The sequence below is a fragment of the Bufo bufo genome, chromosome 1, assembly GCF_905171765.1.
Source record: "Bufo bufo chromosome 1, aBufBuf1.1, whole genome shotgun sequence".
NCBI classification, from domain to species: domain Eukaryota; kingdom Metazoa; phylum Chordata; class Amphibia; order Anura; family Bufonidae; genus Bufo; species Bufo bufo.
The window spans coordinates 224,176,952-224,200,114 of record NC_053389.1 but is presented as its reverse complement, the minus strand read 5'-3'; positions in this window follow the sequence as shown (position 1 = coordinate 224,200,114).

The window sequence follows — 23,163 nt, the reverse complement described above, 5'->3', positions numbered from 1 at the left end:
AGGTTCTTCAGGCCGTGGTCCCACCCTAGTTTTTTCTCTGGGATCTCTCATGGTGCTGTCATGGACGATAGGGAATAATGATAATTACACTTATTGGTAATTTGATTTTCAGGAGTCCATGACAGCACCCCTAAATTTCCCACCCTTTTTACTTTGGTGTTGGTGACGTTCTTGAAGGTGTGAAAAAACAAAAAAAATTGTGGATAACATGAAAAAAGCATATGCCTTCTGCCAAGCAAGAACAGTTGGAGAATTGGATTATAGGGGGCTTCCCGTCTCTGAAAACCACTGAGGAAAAAAGAGGCTCCTCCTTTTTTATACCTGTGTGTTTCCTGTCCTGGGAGGCAGACCCTCTCTCATGGTGCTGTCATGGACTCCTGAAAATCAAATTAGCGGTAAGTGTAATTATCATTTTCCCTTATACCTTATGTCTGTGGAGGTTCCAATCCTGGTTTTGGCTCACAATTAGGGACAAGCGAACTTGTGTTTTCAAGTTCGGCATACAAGGTTTGGGTTCAGGTTTTCTAAGAATTCCGTTATGGATTCCGCTACCACGGACCATAAGTTATGGACTGAGGTGAGGCACAAAATTTGCATCTATCACTTTTTCAGAATCTTCCTGCTTCTTCCATGACATTTGGGAGGGGTCACTCATTCATTTTGTTGCCATGTATCTGTGCAAAGTCATGTCACTTTTTATTCAAACACAAGTGTTGACATAACAGCATCCATTGTAGAGTTCCCATCTAAACTCAGGCCTAAAGCTGGTCACTGGTTTAAGGCTGGTCAGCGACACCCCCCAAGAACATTTCACAACCCCAAATTGTTTAAAGGCCACCCAGAAGTTCACCAATATAAATTACAATTGCAAATATATTTTCACGGATGGTAAACCTAGACTTCTGAATGGCATATCTGCCTTGTTAGTCAACCATCCATCCACTTCATCCGCCATATTGCTAGACACAGCAATTTAAAAAATACACAGCAATTTAAAGAATACAAAAGAAAGAATAACTGTTATAACTCATCCTTCTACTAGTTTCCTTGCCTCTCCTCACACCCACTATGCTCCCATCACATCCTGTTCTGGGTGGCTAACTTGCTTCAAAGTTGTACCTCATATTGGGTATATAGGGGCATATTGGCCATAGACCTTACAGGGAAATTTTCCGGTGGGCCGATGCCCAGGAGGCCCCTGAGCCCTCTTCACGGCCCGCCAGTGGAAGTTTTTGGGGATGCATTTTGTGATGGACTATGGTATTTGGTCTGTTGGGGTGGTATAATGTGACACAATATGGTATTGCTGGCCCTGCCTTCCATCAATTCAGACCCGACTACATAACAGGGCCACTTTAAGTTCCCAGTCCGCCCATGTTGCTGCCACTTAAACTGCATACCCTTTCCACTATGCCATACCCCTTTCTTGAGCTGAAAAACAGAAGAAGGCGAGCTGGGCAAAATGGATAACTCATTTTTGTGCATTTGCTTCATAAATTGGTCTAAAATGTTTATGCAAAATTAGGGCATATCTTGATGCAAACACATTAGTAAACTTGCCCCAAAGATTCTTCGGCTGATAATGGCTAACAAGTGTTCTCATGAGTGTAATACTGCTGCCAATTGCCTGATAAACGAGCAAACTCTTTAAAGGGGTTTTCAGGGAATTAAGAAAATGAAAATAACTTAAATATTACTTTATTATAAATATATTCCCAAATAACTTTCATTAGTTATAATGGCTTGTTTTTGTCTAGGGAGCAATCATTAGGAGAAATAAAATGGCCGCTGTCCTATAAGTGCACACAAAGCATGTCCTAATCACACAGCAGGACAAGTTACTTTACAACACTGCGTTAAAGAGCTGCCTCATCCTTCTCTCCTACTTGTCAGGAATTATGATCCTGAATACAGATGAGAAGATCTTCAGCTGAATCTCTGTAGGAATGGAGTTGATGAGGAGACAGGACAGGACAGACTATGGTAAAGGAGACTGCGGGGCTGTGGTAATGGAGACTGAATACAAGTGCTGCTGCTCATTAGCCACATCTGCTCCATTTCTACAGAGATTCAGCTGATGAGCATATTAAACTGTATTTAGGATGAGAATTCCTGACGAGCAGAGAGGAGGTTGAGGTTGTGAAGTAACTTGTCCTCCTGTGTGATTAGGACAGGTTTTATGTCTACTAATAGGAAGGCAGCCATTTTGTTTTTCCTAATGATTGCTCCCCAGACAAAACGATCCATTATAACTAATATAAGGCATTTGGGAATATATTTATAATGAACTAATATCTAAGTATTTTTATTTTCTTAATTCCCGGAGAACCCCTTTAAGCCTGTATTAGACAGGCAGAGCAGCAAGCAATGTCCTCCCAGCAATCGTTTGCTAGCTAGTGGAGGAGGCCGCTGTTATTACATGCAGTGATCTTCGCAACATGGGGAGGAGCGATCACTATGCCATTGCTCGTCCCTATACTGTCTAGTTTTTTGCCGTCAGCAAGCTTATTTTTTTAAGCATGCTTAAAAATCAGGATTGCCCGATGAACGAGCATTTGCTCGTTCATCGAGCAATCAGTGGCAGTATTAAGTATGTATTACACTGGTTGATAGTTTGGCTGATATTAGCGATCATCTTGCAGTGTAACACTGCCACCAATTGCCTGATGAATGAGCAAACTCATTCATCGGGCAATTCTGATGAATGAACATGCTTAAAAATCAGCACTTTCTGGCAGCAGATCACGCTGTCTTATTAGGATCTGCCACTGGCAAACCACTATACAGTATGGGGAATGAGCGATAGCATAGTGATCACTCCTTCCCGTGCTGTGGAGGAGATTTCTGCATAAAAACTGGATTTTTGTACTTACTGTAAAATCCTTTTCTCATTGGATGCATTGGGGACCCATATTCCCAGCTGCCATTAGGAGGCCGATACTAGAAAAAGTAAAGTGTTAGCTCCGCTCAGATGGGCTATACCCAGTTAATCAGGTTCATGATTCAGTATAATGATAAAACAGTAGGCGGAATGAATATAGGCGGAATGTATATACCCACCACACATAGCCAACCACTGTGAATACACATATCCACCAGACACAGCCAATCATTGGGGAGGTTGCGTTCCAGGCTGGAACACATCGCATCAGTGTTTACACCACATCCGGCCTGTCATTCCCGGAAGCTACATCCTCCTGTCACCGGAAGTAGATGGCGGTGCGTTCCACAATGGAACGCATCGGACCACCTGACGTTTCCAGTCCGGCAACTAGGTGAGACAACCCGAGCCATGTGAGGTAAACTGAGCCCCTGTCCCCCTCCACCCTTGCCCCTGGAGATAAGTGCCCATACACGTCTTTTCCTTTTTTCCTTTTTTCAAAAACGGACAACAGGAAGTAAATGGCGGTGCGTTCCACAGTGGAACTCATCGCAATTATGAATACTTAATATCCCACTAAAGATGTCTGTGGTTTTAATTTTAATGTAATAGGACCTTCCCCCAGTATCACCCAGACAACAGTAAAAGAAACACAGTTTAAATATTCAAATACCCCAGGAAAATAACCCATTTCTAAGCATACAAACAGGAAGTGGGAGGAGCCTTAGACACACACATGCAAACCAGCAGGCTACCTACAAATACCCCATGAAAACAATCCACTCCAAACATTCCAGACTGGTCTTAGAAGCTTGTTCCAAGCACTCCTGAAGGTACAGATTAATTCAATCCTTTTGGGATATACAAATCCAATACTTATTTAGAATTCTTTTCTTTATATATATATATATATATATATATATATATATGTGTCTTTCCTTTATATGTATTTATGTTTTTTGGTGCATGTTTTTGTTTTTTTATCCCTGTATACGTGCATATCCATTTTATTCTATTCTATTTACTTTATTCACTCTTGCATAATCAGTATCATGAAGCCCATGTATTGTAGATTTTGTTCTATATGTTTATCTCCATAATGCACTATGTACGCCAACTGAAAATGGGGGGGGAAAGAGAAAGCAATTTCTCACATTGATATAGACATATGGATGTTTGTATGTCTGTATGTATACATGCTCATGCACATATGAGTGTATGTGTGTGTATGTGTCTATATAGACATATGTTTATGGGTTTTTTGTTTTTATAAATCTTTTACATTTATTATATTTATTTGTTATAATTAAATTCCTTCATTTTATTTTTTCCTGAAGAAGAGGGCTTTAGACCCTCGAAACGCGTTGAGCCACGTACCATTAAAATGATTGACCAGAAGCCACTTGTGTAGGCGTTGTTCAATTATTTACATTTCCTCATGTGATCCTGGCTGGGGAGAAAAGTAGTCCCAGGGGTCTCCGAATTGATCCGGGTGACTGCTCCTCCCCCCCCCCCTTCCCCCGTGAAGTGAGTGCATTTGATTTTATTTTTCTTATTTTATAATTATCATCTGTCAACATCACCATTACATGGATGTGTTGATAGTCTTTAATCTTTGGCTCTTTTATCAGACCTAGGTGAAGGTCTTTTTATTTATACCTACCTTATTTATATAACTAACAACAGATTCGAATTATCATCACGTCTAGTGACTGAGGGAATTTGGCGCCTATTACGTGTTTTCTTTTTTTTTTTTACGGGTGTGAAGGGTTCTTTCCTCTTTTTTTCCTTTCTACTCCACCTCTATCTCTCCACAGTGGGCAAGGACACCCTTGACCCACCGAAGCACCTGTGCGGCCTACCCTATTCTATAGTTGAAAACGAGCATAACTTTTATATACACTACTTGTTGGAAATTTCACCTCCACCCCTTGGCACCTCTGCTAGCCTTTACGTCAGGTACTCTTTTTGTATTGCCTGGTCCGCCTCCAAGACCAGAGAACTTCAATTGTACCTTAATCCTCTCTTTTTTATATTCCTATATTTGCTATACCCTCTGCACAGACACTGAACTAACCAGTTGGTACTAAAGCAGTAGGAGCACCAAAAACCAGATAGAAGAACAAAAGCCAACATGTCCTAAACCAGGAAGAGGACCATCAACCAAGAATCCCGGGAAACACTGTAAACCGAATGAAGAAAAAGACGCGGGATCTATGTCCCCCAATGCATCCAACGAGAAAAGGATTTTACGGTAAGTACAAAAATCTAGTTTTCTCGTGAATGGCATTGTGGGACACAGAACCATGGAACGTCCCAAAGCAGTCCACGAGGGTGGGAAGAGACAGCGGTGCAAACAACCTAACACACCACCGCTTGCAGGACCTTGCGACCCAAAGTGGCGTCAGCAGAAGCCAAGGAATGGATGTGGGAAAACCTGGAGAAGGTGTGAACTGAGGCCCAGATGGCAGCCTTGCAGACATGGGAAGCAGAAGCCTGATGCCGGACCGCCCAGGATGGCCCCGACCGCCCTAGTGGAGTGAGCGGTCAACCTGAAAGGGGGAACACGACTCTTAGCCACATAGGCTGCCTTGACAGCTGACCGAATCCAACGGGAGATGGTGGCCTTGGAGGCTTGTAAGCCCTTACATAGCCCTCAGGGACTGCAAAGAGTGAGTCAGAGGGACGGAAGGAATCCGCTTGAGATACAGGGAGTGCAGAATTATTAGGCAAGTTGTATTTTTGAGGATTAATTTTATTATTGAACAACAACCATGTTCTCAATGAACCCAAAAAACTCATTAATATCAAAGCTGAATATTTTTGGAAGTAGTTTTTAGTTTGTTTTTAGTTTTAGCTATTTTAGGGGGATATCTGTGTGTGCAGGTGACTATTACTGTGCATAATTATTAGGCAACTTAACAAAAAACAAATATATACCCATTTCAATTATTTATTTTTACCAGTGAAACCAATATAACATCTCAACATTCACAAATATACATTTCTGACATTTAAAAACAAAACAAAACAAATCAGTGACCAATATAGCCACCTTTCTTTGCAAGGACACTCAAAAGCCTGCCATCCATGGATTCTGTCAGTGTTTTGATCTGTTCACCATCAACATTGCGTGCAGCAGCAACCACAGCCTCCCAGACACTGTTCAGAGAGGTGTACTGTTTTCCCTCCTTGTAAATTTCACATTTGATGATGGACCACAGGTTCTCAATGGGGTTCAGATCAGGTGAAGAAGGAGGCCATGTCATTAGATTTTCTTCTTTTATACCCTTTCTTGCCAGCCACGCTGTGGAGTACTTGGACGCGTGTGATGGAGCATTGTCCTGCATGAAAATCATGTTTTTCTTGAAGGATGCAGACTTCTTCCTGTACCACTGCTTGAAGAAGGTGTCTTCCAGAAACTGGCAGTAGGACTGGGAGTTGAGCTTGACTCCATCCTCAACCCGAAAAGGCCCCACAAGCTCATCTTTGATGATACCAGCCCAAACCAGTACTCCACCTCCACCTTGCTGGCGTCTGAGTCGGACTGGAGCTCTCTGCCCTTTACCAATCCAGCCACGGGCCCATCCATCTGGCCCATCAAGACTCACTCTCATTTCATCAGTCCATAAAACCTTAGAAAAATCAGTCTTGAGATATTTCTTGGCCCAGTCTTGACGTTTCAGCTTGTGTGTCTTGTTCAGTGGTGGTCGTCTTTCAGACTTTCTTACCTTGGCCATGTCTCTGAGTATTGCACACCTTGTGCTTTTGGGCACTCCAGTGATGTTGCAGCTCTGAAATATGGCCAAACTGGTGGCAAGTGGCATCTTGGCAGCTGCACGCTTGACTTTTCTCAGTTCATGGGCAGTTATTTTACGCCTTGGTTTTTCCACACGCTTCTTGCGACCCTGTTGACTATTTTGAATGAAACGCTTGATTGTTCGATGATCACGCTTCAGAAGCTTTGCAATTTTAAGAGTGCTGCATCCCTCTGCAAGATATCTCACTATTTTTGACTTTTCTGAGCCTGTCAAGTCCTTCTTTTTACCCATTTTGCCAAAGGAAAGGAAGTTGCCTAATAATTATGCACACCTAATATAGGGTGTTGATGTCATTAGACCACACCCCTTCTCATTACAGAGATGCACATCACCTAATATGCTTAATTGGTAGTAGGCTTTCGAGCCTATACAGCTTGGAGTAAGACAACATGCATAAAGAGGATGATGTGGTCAAAATACTCATTTGCCTAATAATTCTGCACGCAGTGTACAGCCGGAGCGCCCGGACCACGTCAAGACGGTGGAGAGATTGCTCCCTGGGATGAGAGAGGTTGGGACAGAATGAAGGCAGTACAATCTCGTCATTAATGTGGAAAGAAGAAACCACCTTGGGGAGAAAGGAGGGAACCGGGCGTAGGACAACCTTGTCCTGGTGAAAAAACAAAAAGGAGTCCGGCTTAAGACTCTGCAAATGGAGGTAATTGCGACCAGAAAGGCAACCTTAAAAGAGACGAAAGAAAGCTCTCCTTCAAGGGCTCAAAGGGGGAGGACTGAAGGGCATCTAAGACCAGATTAAAATCCCATGGTTCCATGGGATAACAGAAGGGGGTAACGCAATGAGCCACCCCCTGAAGGAAGGTTTTTACTTGGGGGCGAGAAGCCAAAGGCCTTTGGAAAAGGACAGATAAAGCTGAGACCTGACCCTTGAGGGAGGCAAGGCTGAGGCCCTTCTCAAGCTCGGCCTGAAGAAAGGTAAGAATCCTTGGGAAAAAAGAAAAGGGTGAACACCGCTGGATTCACACCAGGTAAAATAGGCCTTCCAGGTACGAAGAGTACTTACCGTCCAGCGACTTCAGGTGCCGCAGGGTCACCCCTTCAGCAAACTCGCAGTTACGTGGGATTGCTGGCATGCGTGGATGCAGTAATGGGGGATTGGGTGACCGGCGAGGTACCAGGGTACGCTCCCGTAGGGGGTGTTACTAAAGTGGATATCCTTAATAAAGACCCTCCTGCAGCAGGCAGAGGCCTGCAGAAGAAAAGAAAAAATAATAAAAATAAAAAAAGCAGCAAGACCTAAAAAAACAGCAGGTCATGTCTGCCTCCTACGGACACTAGACTCGAACTGGTTAGTTCAGTGTCTGTGCAGAGGGTATAGCCCACCTGGGTGGAGCCAACACTTTTCTAGTGTCAGCCTCCTAGTGGTAGAATTGCCACCCGGCCACCTCACCACCTCCATTTGCTCGCGCTGCTGACTGGATGTGCAGGACAGGACCTGCGAGGTGTCATCATGCTAAAGCGCAGGTCCTTTCCTGAGCTTCCAGTCAGCAGGGGGCATTCACCGCAGCACGAACAAATGGAGGAGATGAGCAGGGCCGACTGGGAGCTTAAAGTGGCCCTGAAAAAAATACTAAAAGTGGCACTGTTTTGTAGTCGGGTCCAAACTGATGGAAGGCAGGGCCAGTAATACCATATTGTGGCACATTATACCAACCCAACAGAGCCAAATACCACAGTCCATCATAAAATACTGCCAGCAGCACAAAATACATGCCCAAAAACTTCGACTGGATGGCTGTGAGAAGGGCTCAGGCGGCCCCCTGGGCATTGGCCCACCAGGAAATTTCCCTGTAAGGTCTATGGCCAATCCACACCTGGAGGTGAGTGCTTTTTTCTTTTTGCAGAAGCAAACTGGGGGCACTAATGGGGGCATTATTCTAACTGGGGGAACGAATGGGGGCATTATTCTTCTTGGGAACACAAATGGTGGGCATTCTTCCTGGAGGCACTAATGGGGCCATTACTCTGACTGGGGGATACTACTTGGGGGGATTAATTCTGGAGGCACTAATATTATTGTGTTAAGCCATGCCCACACAACCACACCCCAAAGGGGTGTGGCTTAACTTGGCCGGTATTTTTTGTTGGGAAAGGTGGCAACCCTACCTAGTGGCAGCGGGGGATATACCCATGGTGCTGTGTCCCCCAATGCCATTAATAAGAAATAGCAGCGGTCTCCTCCACCAGCTAGCAAGCGAATGCCAGGAGGGAACGCTTCCCTCCCGACAATTGCTTGCTGATCTGCCTAATACAGGCTTTACACTGCAAAGTGTTGATGCAAACACTCGTTAGCGATTATCGGGCAGTGTAATACAGCCTTTAACCTCTTATGTAGATGCATTCTGACAACTCGTCATCTGACAACTTTTTAGTCCTTTGATGTCAATCTGCATTCATGTTGCCTGCACACTTCTTTATACAACCACAGCAGATACTGTAATGGAGTATTAGAAACTAGACACATTCACATAAACTGAATTAAACATGCCTGGCGCTAGATTCCGCCCCTCTGCAGCAATAACTCATACAGCTTCTATATATATATATATATATATATATATATATATATATATATATATATGCCAGGCAGAAGGGTGTTGCGTGCCTGGGCAAGGCATTGGGTAAAGTTTAAAAATATTAATGATGCCAAACCCTTCCTGGTGTTTACGTAATCGCATCTCCAGCACAGAAGCAGGGAGAGAAGACTCCACATCAGCAGGTTTTGATCTCGTAGTTGGCACCAAGGCTGGTAAAGATGATATATATGAATTATACATAGCAGATCCTGATGACCTGTAAGTAGGGCTGTACGGTATAATGGGGGCATCATCTGGACATGTGTGGTTGTGTCACATGCGTGGAGAAGTACGTTGCCTTAAAGTCTTTTTAGCAACTCATTTATAGAACATGGCATGCACCAATTTGTGTGATGCTGTGCATATTTCTATGGACACAAAGTGTACATTAAAGAATTTCACCCACTCACTAGGGGGAAACAATCCTAAATGCGGTTTAAGAAAATGAGTGCTGTTACAGCACCATCTAGTGGAGAAAATGAAATTTCTCCCACACTGCAAACCGCGTGCTTAACCTGTAGGATACCAGCGCCATACATGTATCAGAGTCACAAATCCCAGCGCCGTACATCTACAGCGCTCGGATGGGGCGGGCGCAGGAGCTGTGACCGCCTGATCAGCTGCAGGGTCCGGCAGTCCCTGATAGCCTGACCCCTGCTGTATGCGCCAGCATTGGTGAAAACAACGATGCCGGCAGCACCTGCGGTATCCTGCCGGGTGGGGGGGGGTGGCCATCAGGTCCCCACGCTGCTCACAGGCAGGAAGCTGTAAGTGTATTACTGTAACGGTCGCGTACACACACACACAGGGGGGAGGGAAGTGACCACTGCGCTCCACCCTTACCCCTGGCCCTGCCTACTTGCCTCGCGAGTCCTAATGACAGGGGACAACTGGACGGCAATCCCTAACTTGGAGTAAGTGCAGGGATGACAGACAGACAAACAACAGGACGTGAACGGACCGAGTCAATACCAGCAAAGTACAAATGGAGCAAGCAGAGAATTGTCAGGAGAAGCCGGGGTCATAAATACCAGGAGAGCAGAGAAGTACAAGAGGAGTCCTAAGAGAGTAGTCAGGTGGGAGCCGAGGTCACAATACCAGGACGGATGCGCAGTACAGGAGGAGCAGGCAAAAGGATGGTCAGGGAACAGGATCAGGTATGTATTCAGCAGTCCAACAAATAGCCAGGAACCTAGAAATTAACAGGCAACCTGTAGCCAGCAGGCTGCCTGTATTTATAGTGGGGAGTGAGGGTCATGTGACGTGGCCAGCGTCACATGACCGACAGACCAACCAGTCGAGCACCGAGTGATCAGCTCGGCGTTTAAAGCAGACTAGGAGCAGGGAGCCACCCAGCTAGTAAAGCCGCCCTGGGAATGAGGTCAAACACAGAACCTCATTCCAAAAGCTAAGCAACAGTTCTGCGGGCAATGGGGGACCGAGTGCACCTTCGGAACCCCGTGACAATTACAGTGCATAATACACTTACAGCCAATGCATTACAATACAGAAGTATTGTAATGCATTGTAAAGGGGATCAGACCCCCAGAAGTTGAAGTCCCAGAGTGGGACAAAAAATTAATTGAAAAAAGTAAAAGCGTCCTTTTCCCAAAATAAAGTTAAAAAAAAAATAGGGGGAAAAAAAAAAGGAGACATTAGGTATCGCCGCGTCCATATCGACCGGCTCTATAAAAATATCACACGATCCATCCCGTCAGATGAACGCCGTAAAAATAAATAAATAAAAACTGTTTCAAAAAAGCCATTTTCTGTTCACCTTGGCTCACAAAAAGTGTAATACCAAGTGATCAAAAAGTCTTATGTACCCCAAAATGGTACCAGTCATCTCATCCCGCATAAAATGAGCACCTACCTAAGGCAATCGCCCAAAAAATAAAAAATAAATAGGGCTCTCAGAAAATAGCAACACAAAAACAAGATTTTATTCTGTTCAAAAATGATTTCACTGTGTAAAACTTAAACATAAAAATGATCGACATATTCAGTATCGCCACGTCTGTAACAACCTGCTCTATAAGAATCACATTATATGCCCCCTCAGGTGAATGCTGTAAAAAATAAAATAAAAAAAACTATGCCAAAACAGCCATTTTTTTCACCCTGCCTCACAAAAAATTTAATACCAAGCGATCAAAAAGTCTTATGTAGCCCAAAATGGTACCAAACAGTCACCTCATCCCGCAAAAAAATGAGCCCCATATAAGACAATCACTTAAAAAATAAAAACCAATGGCACCCATAAACCTATCCATAAAAATTTGCGCTGCAAAACCCATATGGTGCTTCTTCTATTCTGAATTCTGCCATGTGCCCCCACAGCAGTTTACCACCACATATGGGGTGTTGCCGTATTCAGGAGAAAATGAGTAACAAATTAAGGGGTGCTTATTCTCCTGTTACCCCTTGTGAAAATGAAAAATTTGGGGCTAAAGCAACATTTTATTGGAAGAAACAAAATTTAATTTTTACAGCCAAGTGTTTCTAAATTCCGTAAAACCAGTGGCGTACCTACCATATAGGCAGACCACGCAGCTGCTATGGGGCCCGTGAGGAAGAGGGGCCCGCAATGGAGGAAAGGCCCCGCCCCCTCATTTCTCCTGTCTATCGTTCTAAAGCTAAAGGACCTTTGATGATGTCATCACAGGTCCTGTAAGGGAACTGCACAGTGTAAAGTGTAGTTCCCAGGTTAGAACAGTACATCTGCCAGGACCTGTGATTACATCATCTTCAGCATCACAGGTCCTGCAGGATCTAGCAAAGGAACTGCACCAATGATGGTGTAGTTCCTAGGTTTGAAAGGTACATCTGCCAGGACCTGTGATGACATCATCACAGGTCCTTCAACCCCTAACAGCAAGTATTAGAAGTTCACAATCAGCTCTGCATTGATCCATACAGACTGGAATGGAGTGGTAAGAGGAGGTCCTCCACTTTTCATCATTTACCCCCCCCCCTCCCCCCATGCCCTGTTTTACTCATTGCTCACTCATGTATAATACTTCAGACAGTTACAGTGACCACTACCTCATGTACCTCACACACACAGTGACCATAATGCATAACTGACCACATATTTCTGTAAACACTGCATCTACAGTATTATACCTTGTATGTCTCACATCAATACACTGCTCTGTGTGTAATATATATATATATATATACACACTGCATATATTACACAGTATTAGAGATGCAATATGTACAGATACTGTATATAGTATATACAGCAGTGTACTGATATGTGAGGTACGAGGTATAATAGATGCAGTGTGTATAGATATATAGTATATACAGCAGTGTACTTATATGTTAGGTACGAGGTATAATAGATGAAGTGTGTACAGGTATATTGTATATACAGCAGTGGATTGATATGTGAGGTACGAGCTGTAATTTATACCTCATACCTCACATGTGAGTAGCTGCTATATATACACAATATATCTGTACACACTGCATCTATTATACCTCGTACCTCACATATTACACTACTGTATATACTATATAGAAAAAAATAAGGGGTTGGGTCAGCACAACCTGCTGCAGGTGCACATCACTATGGCGAAATACATATACAAACGGAAAATGCAAATGTGATCGCACACTACATCCAGCACTCTGCCCTCCATGCTGGATGAGACATTGGTTTATATTTTGGCCAAAGCATAGTAAGCCACTCACCGCGTCAAGGCTGTCTCATGAGTGGTCCCTAACTCTTGTTCCTACCTGTTCATGGGCCATGACAGCCACATAAAATCCAGGGAATGCAGGTCAGCATGCAAGCCAAGTACACTTTGCTTGTAACCCCGTCCGGTGCCATTACAGCTTTCATCGGATCCAGGGATGCAAGTACCAACATGCATGCTGAACCTACCATATACTTCTCCTGGAGCCAGATGGCTAATGGTAGGTTCTATACAAGCAGACTCAGTTTTATACTGACTTTAAAACCAGCCTCAAGGACAGATTAACTGGTCAGGTGTGCAATGACTCCAAGGAGATCGCCACGCCTCCAATATATACTGGCTGGTTTTAAAGTCAGTATAAAACTGAGTCTGCTTGTATAGAACCTACCATTAGCCATCTGGCTCCAGGAGAAGTATATGGTAGGTTCAGCATGCATGTTGGTACTTGCATCCCTGGATCCGATGAAAGCTGTAATGGCACCGGACGGGGTTACAAGCAAAGTGTACTTGGCTTGCATGCTGACCTGCATTCCCTGGATTTTATGTGGCTGTCATGGCCCATGAACAGGTAGGAACAAGAGTTAGGGACCACTCATGAGACAGCCTTGACGCGGTGAGTGGCTTACTATGCTTTGGCCAAAATATAAACCAATGTCTCATCCAGCATGGAGGGCAGAGTGCTGGATGCAGTGTGCGATCACATTTGCATTTTCCGTTTGTATATGTATTTCGCCATAGTGATGTGCACCTGCAGCAGGTTGTGCTGACCCAACCCCTTATTTTTTTCTTTGTAGTATATATTGGAGGCGTGGCGATCTCCTTGGAGTCATTGCACACCTGACCAGTTAATCTGTCCTTGAGGCTGGTTTTAAAGTCAGTATAAAACTGAGTCTGCTTGTATAGAACCTACCATTAGCCATCTGGCTCCAGGAGAAGTATATGGTAGGTTCAGCATGCATGTTGGTACTTGCATCCCTGGATCCGATGAAAGCTGTAATGGCACCGGACGGGGTTACAAGCAAAGTGTACTTGGCTTGCATGCTGACCTGCATTCCCTGGATTTTATGTGGCTGTCATGGCCCATGAACAGGTAGGAACAAGAGTTAGGGACCACTCATGAGACAGCCTTGACGCGGTGAGTGGCTTACTATGCTTTGGCCAAAATATAAACCAATGTCTCATCCAGCATGGAGGGCAGAGTGCTGGATGTAGTGTGCGATCACATTTGCATTTTCCGTTTGTATATACTATATACCTGTACACACTGTATATAATATACCCTGTACTGCACATATCAATACACTGCTGTATATACTATATACCTGTACACACTGCATATATTATACCTCGTACCTCACATATTACACTACTGTATATACTATATATCTGTACAGACTGTATATAATATACCCTGTACTGCACATATCAATACACTGCTGTATATACTATATACCTGTACACACTGCATATATTATACCACGTTCCTCACATATCAGTACACTGCTGTATACACTATACATCTGTACACACTGCATCTATTATACCTCTTTTGTAATCCCAATCTGGCCCTGATGGCATAAATTTAAAAACGCAGCAGCAAGAATAGTTCATGGAACAAAGAGAGAGACCTGGAATGTGTAGTGGGAGGGGCTATAAAAGGGGAATGGGTGCCCAATTTAGATTCTTGCTATGGGGCTCAGTGCTTTCTATGTACGCCCCTGCGTAAAACGTTTAGAGGGTCAGAGTTCTCAGTACCCCCCTTAATATATTCTTTAAGGGGTGTAGTTTCCAAAATGGGGTCACTTTTTGAGGGTTTCCACTGTAGGGGTACATCAGAGTCTCTTCAAATACAAAATGGCGCCTAAAAACCATTCTAGCAAAATCTGCCTCCAAAATCCATATGCCGCTTCTTTACTTCTGACCACTGCCATGTGTTCAAAGAGCAGTTTACCGCCACATATGGGGTATTTCTGTAAACTGCAGAATCAGAGTAAGGCCTCTTTCACACTTGCGTTGTTGGGATCCGGCATGCACTTCCGTTGCCGGAGGTGCCTGCCGGATCCGGAAAAACGCAAGTGTACTGAAAGCATTTGAAGACGGAACCGTCTTCCAAATGCGTTCAGTGTTACTATGGCACCCAGGACGCTATTAAAGTCCTGGTTGCCATAGTAGGAGCGGGGAGCGGGGGAGCGGTATACTTACAGTCCGTGCGGCTCCCGGGGCGCTCCAGAATGACGTCAGAGCGCCCCATGCGCATGGATGACGTGATCGCATGGATCACGTCATCCATGCGCTTGGGGCGCCCTGACGTCACTCTGGAGCGCCCGGGGAGCCGCACGGACGGTAAGTACACTGCTCCCCCGCTCCCCACTACACTTACCATGGCTGTCAGGACTTTAGCGTCCCGGCAGCCATGGTAACCACTCTGAAAAAGCTAAATGTCGGCTCCGGCAATGCGCCGAAACGACGTTTAGCTTAAGGCCGGATCCGGATCAATGCCTTCCAATGGGCATTAATTCCGGATCCGGCCTTGCGGCAAGTGTTCCGGATTTTTGGCCGGAGCAAAAAGCGCAGCATGCTGCGGTATTTTCTCCGGCCAACAAACGTTCCGTACCGGAACTGAAGACATCCTGATGCATCCTGAACGGATTACTCTCCATTCAGAATGCATTAGGATAATCCTGATCAGGATTCTTCCGGCATAGAGCCCCGACGACGGAACTCTATGCCGGAAGACAATAACGCAGGTGTGAAAGAGCCCTAATATATATTGAGGTTTATTTTGCTAATAACCCTTGCTGTGTTGCAAGAAAAATTTATTAACAAAAAAATCTACCAAAAAGGGGAAATTTTGAAATTTCACTTCCATTTTCCTTTAAATTCTTCTGGAACACTTCAAGGGTTAACAAAGTTTGTAACATCATTTTTTTTTTTTAACTCGTTTTATTGGAGTATAAAGGTACATGACTTTTTTGACATGTCAATAAATCCAATAAATGAAAATACAAAGTCAATATACAAATTGACATAAGACAATCATAAGAAATAAAACATTTCGTGGTACATTATTCTGGATATAATTTGCCCTGGACGCAGCAGGGTTTCTGACAGTTACCGTTACAATTCCTAAAACAGTTTCACACTAGACAATTCAGGGACATTATCACAGATGGCTATTGATTACATAAAAATTCTACATTTCCCATCAAAACCTACATAGATATATAGATATGAGATCTCATCGAGAATTTAGCGTATTAGTGGACACACACCACTCCCCCCACACTTTCTCAAATTTCTGAGGGCACACCCTGTGTATGTAAACTACTTTTTCTAGAGGAATAATCTGATTTACTACCTGCTTCCAGTGGTTAACATTAGTCATCCTATCAGCCATCCACCTAAGGGCTATCGCCTTCCTAGCCAGGAATAAAGTTTCTTCCAGGAATATCCTGTGATGATGAGACCACTGCTCCATCTATAATTCCCAACAGGCACATCTTAGGACAAAGGGGAACGGTACCACGCACTAAATCTGACAATAAGGATGTCACATCTCTCCAAAAACTTTGTATGAGACTACATTCCCACATCATATGCCAGAAGTTGGCATTGGCCTGATGACATCTTAGGCAGTTGTCGTTCTCCATCCTGCCCATTCTAAACAACCTGCTAGGAGTAAGATAGCTTCTATGGAGTATATGTAGCTGTATCATCTTATTATTGACTGAGGGAGAAACTCTTGTAGGAGCTGCTAACGCCTCAGCCCATTCTGTCTCAGAAAGGGATGGAATGCAATTCCTCCACTTGTCTTCTACGGTCAGAGGGGACGTGATCATTTTCGTGGTTATGAGGTGTGTATAGATAGCCGATATGAGACCTCTAGGACCTTGTGTGGACAGCACTCCAATCAATGGATAGTTGGAAATCTTTCTAGAGCCTCTGCCAAACTGCGCAGAGAGGGCATGTCTAATCTGTAGATACCTGAAGAACATGTGTCTCGGAATACCAGATTTATCCTGGATTTGAGAAAAGGATCTCAAGGATCCTCCCTCATATAGGTCCCCCAGGGTCAGTATCCCATGATCCTTCCACATCGCAGCGCCATTATGTCTACTCAAATGCTGAAACATAAGGTTTTCCCAAAGGGGTATTGCGTCCGGCAGGTCAGAGTAAGATTTTAGTTTAGCTGCCTCCCAAACCTGATGGGCCAGCCTATGTAGTAGAAGGGCTCTTCCGTGGAACAGACTAATATCTTCCAGTACTGGCCATAGGGAATGTATCTGGAGGAAGTCCTGTAGATAGAACTCCGCATTGGGGATAGGCTGCGAGGAGACCTAGGAGGTAAGATAACGTAGCTGACCCGCTAGGAAGTACAGGAACAGGTCTGGGAGTGCCGCCCCCCCCTGCAACTTAGGCCTCTGTAGAGTACGGAGCGCCAACTTCCTTCTAGTCGCACCCCAAATGAAGGCGGACATCATAGAGAGAAGGCGATCAAAGAACCTTCTCGGGACGGTCGTACTAGCATGTTTCAATACATATAAAGCCTTGGGAAGAAGGACCATCTTTATGAGGTTCAGACGCCCCATCAGTGAAATAGGAAGAGACTGCCACGCTGCAAATTTCTTAGTGAAAATAGAGATTAAAGGCTCTGTGTTCAAAGTATATGCTAAGGGGGGGATCTCTAGTTATTATGATACCTAGGTATTTAAACCGGTCTACCACTGGGAGATTGCAATATATCGTAGGCCAGCCCTCAGGCCTAAGAGGCATCAGAGCCGACTTGGACCAAATAATATGCAATCCAGAGAAACGGCCAAAAATTTCAATGAACTCAATTGCTCTAGGTAGCGACTGTTCCGCCCTATCCATAAAAAGGATCAGGTCGTCAGCGTATAGCCCGACTGTCCTCTCTGCCACCTAAGGAGATTCCACTGTAGACCCCATCCTGCCTCAGTCTAAGTGCTAAATGCTCTATTGCGACTGCAAATAGGAGGGGTGACAGGGGGCACCCTTGCCTTGTTCCTCTACCTAGTTCAAAATGACCTGAGTGTGAGCCGTTCACCAGTATATTCGCTTTAGGCTGCTTATATAACATTTGTGCCCACTGGGCAAATACCGGGCCAAAACCAAAACATTTTAGTGCTTCCAGTAGATACAGCCATTCCACCGAGTCGAAGGCTTTGGCCGTGTCCAAAGAAGCTAGGACCCATGGCTTATCCAAGGCTTTACCGATTTGCGTGATAACTTGCGCCCTCCTGATGTTATTGGATGTGGACCTCCCCGGTATGAATCCGGATTGATCCTGGTGTACAATAGATGCGACTACCCTGTTTAATCTATTGGCGATTATTTTCGTAAGAACCTTATAATCTAGGTTTAACAAGGATATGGATCTGTACGAACCACATTCTAAAGGGTCTTTATCTGGTTTCAAGATGACCACTATGGTGGCATCATAAAATGAGTCTGGCAGTTCCTGTTGAGTCTTAGCCGCCTGCCGCATGTTCCTCATTCTAGGGGCCAAAATGTCACCATATCTATTGTACACCTCAATCGGGATGCCATCAGGGCCGGGTGTCTTTCCAGTTGTCAGTCTTAGCATGGCATCTTGTATTTCTTCTAGTGTAAAATCCCTCTCAAGCATTTCTCTATCCTCAGAACAATTGGGGATGTGTCACCTCCTGTAAGTATGTTGTAAGCTCCTGGGGTGAGTAATGTGTCACTGAGCTATACAATTCTTGATAGAATTCTTGGAATCTAGCAAGAATGTCCGGCGACTTTTCTTTTATCTCTCCATCCGATCCTCTGATGCGCAGGACTGGAGGGGCTGAGGAATTATTCCGGGCAATATGGGCCAGTAGCTTACATGCCTGACTTCCCTGCTCAAAAAACTGTTGTTTAAGAAAGAAAAGTTTACGATCGCTCTTTTTTTGTAGGTGTTGCATGTATTGTCTCCCCTTAAGGAGCCAGTCTAGCCTATTAACCTCAGAGGGGTTTCCAATAAAAGCATTCTCGGCTACCTTGCAAGTCTCCTGAAGCTCTACTTCCCTACGGTGGGACTCTCTTTTAATAAATGCTATGGATAATTTAATGCAACACCTTATGTAAGCTTTTAACGTTTCCCAGATTAGCAGCTCGCCTGTTGTGTCTCCCTGCACCTCAAAAAACATATGAAGTTGATCCGGAATCCGATCATTAGATCCTATTAGGGTGAGCCAAAAGGGATGTATATGCATCTTGTTCCCTCTCTCCCGACCATCCAACAGTAAGAACCTTGCTAACAGCGGGGCGTGGTCAGAGGGCCCCTGCGGGCAGTACTCAATACTCTCCAATTCAGTAAGGGTTAGTGCGTTACCCATTAAGTAATCTATCTTGGACAAGGCACCTCTAGAAGGGGTGAAGCAAGAGTACTGCACCGTTAGGGGATGTCTTTCCCGCCATAAGTCAAGCCATCCCATTTCAGTGGCCACTTTCAGAAGTGCTGAAGTTGAACTAGTTGTCACCTCATCTCTTGCCAGGCTCCGAAAACGGTCTAAATCCGAGTTTATTAGCATATTAAAGTCCCCCATACATATTAATCTGACATTCGGATACTGCACTACAAAGCTCACCACAGCCTGCAGGACAGATGTGCTGGCCGGCGGAGGATTATACACATTAATAATGACGTATGGAGTACAGTTGACATACACAAATATGCTGGCTACCCATTCATCGGCTTCCCTTGGATCTGTGAAAAATAGGGATTTCCCACCATCTACAATCCGGAGCCGTGCAGGATACGACATGGAATATTGGACATTCAGCTCACGTAGCTTCCTCTTGACAGCCACAAAGGTGGATCTCTTTTTCTGTAACTCCGCCGAAAAATCAGGGAATAGCGAAATCCTGGGGTTATTATAAGATAAGGTCTGCGCGGTTCTTGCCAAGTTGAGCAACAGATCCCTGTCCTTCCAGTTTAGAAGTCTGGCTAGCAGGGGTCTGGAGGGAGCCCCCGGTGGGGGAGGTCTTGCTGGGACTCTGTGAGCCCTCTCCACGGCGTACGTCGCTGAGAACGCGGCACCAGGGAATGTGGTCTTGAACCAATTTTCTATGAAGGACGCCGGATCCATTCCTTCAGCCCTCTCCGGAAGGCCCAAGATTCGGATGTTATTACGTCTGGATCTGTTCTCCAAATCGTCACATTTTTGTTGCCACAACTGGACTTTCTGCTCCAGATCCGAAAGTTTAGCCTGCATTGGTCGGGTGATATCTTCCAACTCTGACACCCTGTGCTCTGTCTGTCTCGCTCTTTCCCTCAGCTGCTGCACATCATGCCTGAGGAGCCCAACATCTACTTTCACCTCCTCAATTTTGCTTGTGAGGGAGGTCTGGCACATAGAGATTGCAGTCATCAGCTGCTCATGGGCTGCTTTAGGGGAGAGCTCGGGTTCTTCCTCACTTTGAGGATCTTGCTGCATGGTCGGGTTGCCGCGAGTCGCATGTGCGCGTGGATTAGAAGGAGATGCGGCGCCATGTTGGTTCTCGGCTCTAGCAAATTCTTTGAGCCGTTCCGCCACCTGCGCCTTGCTTGGGCTCATTTTGCTTCTCCGGGTGGTCCCCCTCCGTTTCTGCACTTGCCACTCTATATTTGCGGCTGTTTAGAAATCAGGATGAAGGAGGATTTTGTTCGGGACTCGGAGCGGCGCTCAGAAGCGTGCGCTCATACCGGAAGTTGGTCACGCCCCTGTAACATCAGTTTTAAATAATTTGAGGGGTGTAGTTTCTAAAATGGGGTCATTTATGGGTGGTTTCTAGATATGAACAAATTTCCGCTTATGAAATTCGCCCACACTTAGTTTGTTGGTTAAAGGTGAATTGCGTTATGGATTTCGTTACCGCAGATCATAACGCAGTTCTATGACGGAATGCATAACGGAATGCCTTTAGAGGCATTCTGTTATTCATTCCGTCATAATAGAACTCTATAGGCTGCAAAACGGATCAGTCACGTTTCCAACATAAAGCAGATATATTGATTGATAACCATTTTCGAGGTATTACTATTTGTCTTAAAAAGTAGAGAAATTAAAATTTAGAAAATTGTGAATTTTTCCAAATTTTTGATTATTTTACAAATAAAGGTGAAATAAATCGACTCAAGTCATGAAGTACAATGTGTCACGAGAAATTATGAGAAAACAGACAATCTCAGAATGGCTTGGATAAGTAAAATAGTTATTACCACAAAGTGACATGTCAGATTTGCAAAAATCGGCCTGGGATTTAAAGAGGACCTTTCTTCTGATTTACTTATAGAAGCTAAATACCTGTACTGGCGGGGTACCCAGTTTATTTTTTTTTAAACATCGCCCCCTACGCCCCACCCGCCTGGAGTTCTCACACTCAGTATGTAAATACTGAGCATCGAAACAGGAAGGAGGAGACGCCAGGGTTTCTCAATGGGCGTCTCCTTCACCCTGGCTGTGCCGCGATCCAATTATATCGAAGAGAGTCACAGCCAGGGAGGAAAAACCTCCCTGGCTGTGACACGCTCCGATGTGATTGGATCGCGGCACAGCCAGGGAGAAGGAGACGCCCATTGAGAACCCCTGGCGTCTCCTCCTCCTTGTACCGATACTCAGCATTTACATCGTAGGTGCGATGTTTATTATATATATAATAAAAAAATAAAAAAACACGTAGCAGCATCAGCAGGGGGGGGGGGGGGGGTACCCCGCAAGTACAGGTATTTAGCTCCTATAAGTAAAACAAAATGAAAGGTCCTCTTTAGGTGAAAAGTGGCCCAGTACTGAAAGGGCTAAAGGGGTTTGAGAAGGCACCAGCTCTCCTGAGCACCATGGCTTGCTCGCAGCTTACCAAGCACAGTGCCATACATTGTGTTGCGGCTGTGCTTGGTATCGCGCTCAGCCCCATTTTCTTGGATGGACCCAGCTGCTTCTAGGCAAAGTGACAGATGAACGGGTTGTCACATGGCCTAGGGGAAAGCTGAGAGAAGGCCACGTCGTTGCTGCCTTCTGAAACAGCTGATCGGCGGTGGCCCCAGGTGTCAGACCCCCACGATTAGTTTAAAAATCTTGGAAAGCCCCTTTAAAGAGGACCTGTCACCTCTCCTGATATGTCTGTTTTAGTAACTACTTGCATACCCTATGTAACAACTCTGGAGCATCTATTCTTATGACTCTTTGTTGTGCCATTACTTTATTATTCCTGTTAAAAATTCTGAGTGAATTACTAGCAGTTTGCAATGAAGATCCAGATGGGTGTCACCAGTAACACATTGTGCAGGGGGCGATAGTGTCATCTTACACATACGGATGCTGCAACCTGTATGTCGGGTCTGATTGGCTGTATTGTGTATGAGAGGAGGGGCTGTGTAGCCCACTGCTTACTGCCGGCGCTGGAGTGGCTACCGGGGAGCAGCTGTCAGGTCGGCGACTACAGATTTGTTTACACTGTAGGGGAGGGGGTGTGCAGGGTGCTGGAAGGATGCAGGGACACATACCCAGCTGGTAACACCCATCTGAACCTTCACTTCAAACTACTAGCAATGCCTTAATATTCTAGAAGGAACAGCACTAGAGTCATAAGAATAGCTGCTCCAGAAACGTTATTGCACGGGTCATGCAAGTAGTTACTAAGACATGTCAGGAGAGGTCCCCTTTAACAGCCTCAGCAGAATATAGTAAATAGACTGTATACAGACGCGTGGGAATAGTGATAGATTCATTTCATACACACAAGCTCGACAATAAAAATGCACTTTTGAGAAAATATCTTTATTAGTATTAGTTGAGTTTATTGCATGCCCCTTGTGGTTCAGATGACCTTACATATGGCCAAACGAGACATCCACTACTCTTGATGGGTACAGAAAAGTATGCGATTCCAAAATTTGACCAGGAGAAAGTCTGTAAAGTCCCATTTTTTAGGAGTCGGTGTCATATCTACTATAGAGGCATTGCAGACAGATTTTATAGTCTACAGTGGGAGATGGTGTGGTGCTGAACTGCTTCTGACATGGTCATAACAGCTGCCACTAGGCGGGAAGGGGCTCACATTATACAGATTTACACAGCTCCCATTGAGTTCAATGCAAAATAAATATTCATATACTGCAAGCTCCCCCTAGTGGTGGCTGCAGCCAGAATTTCATA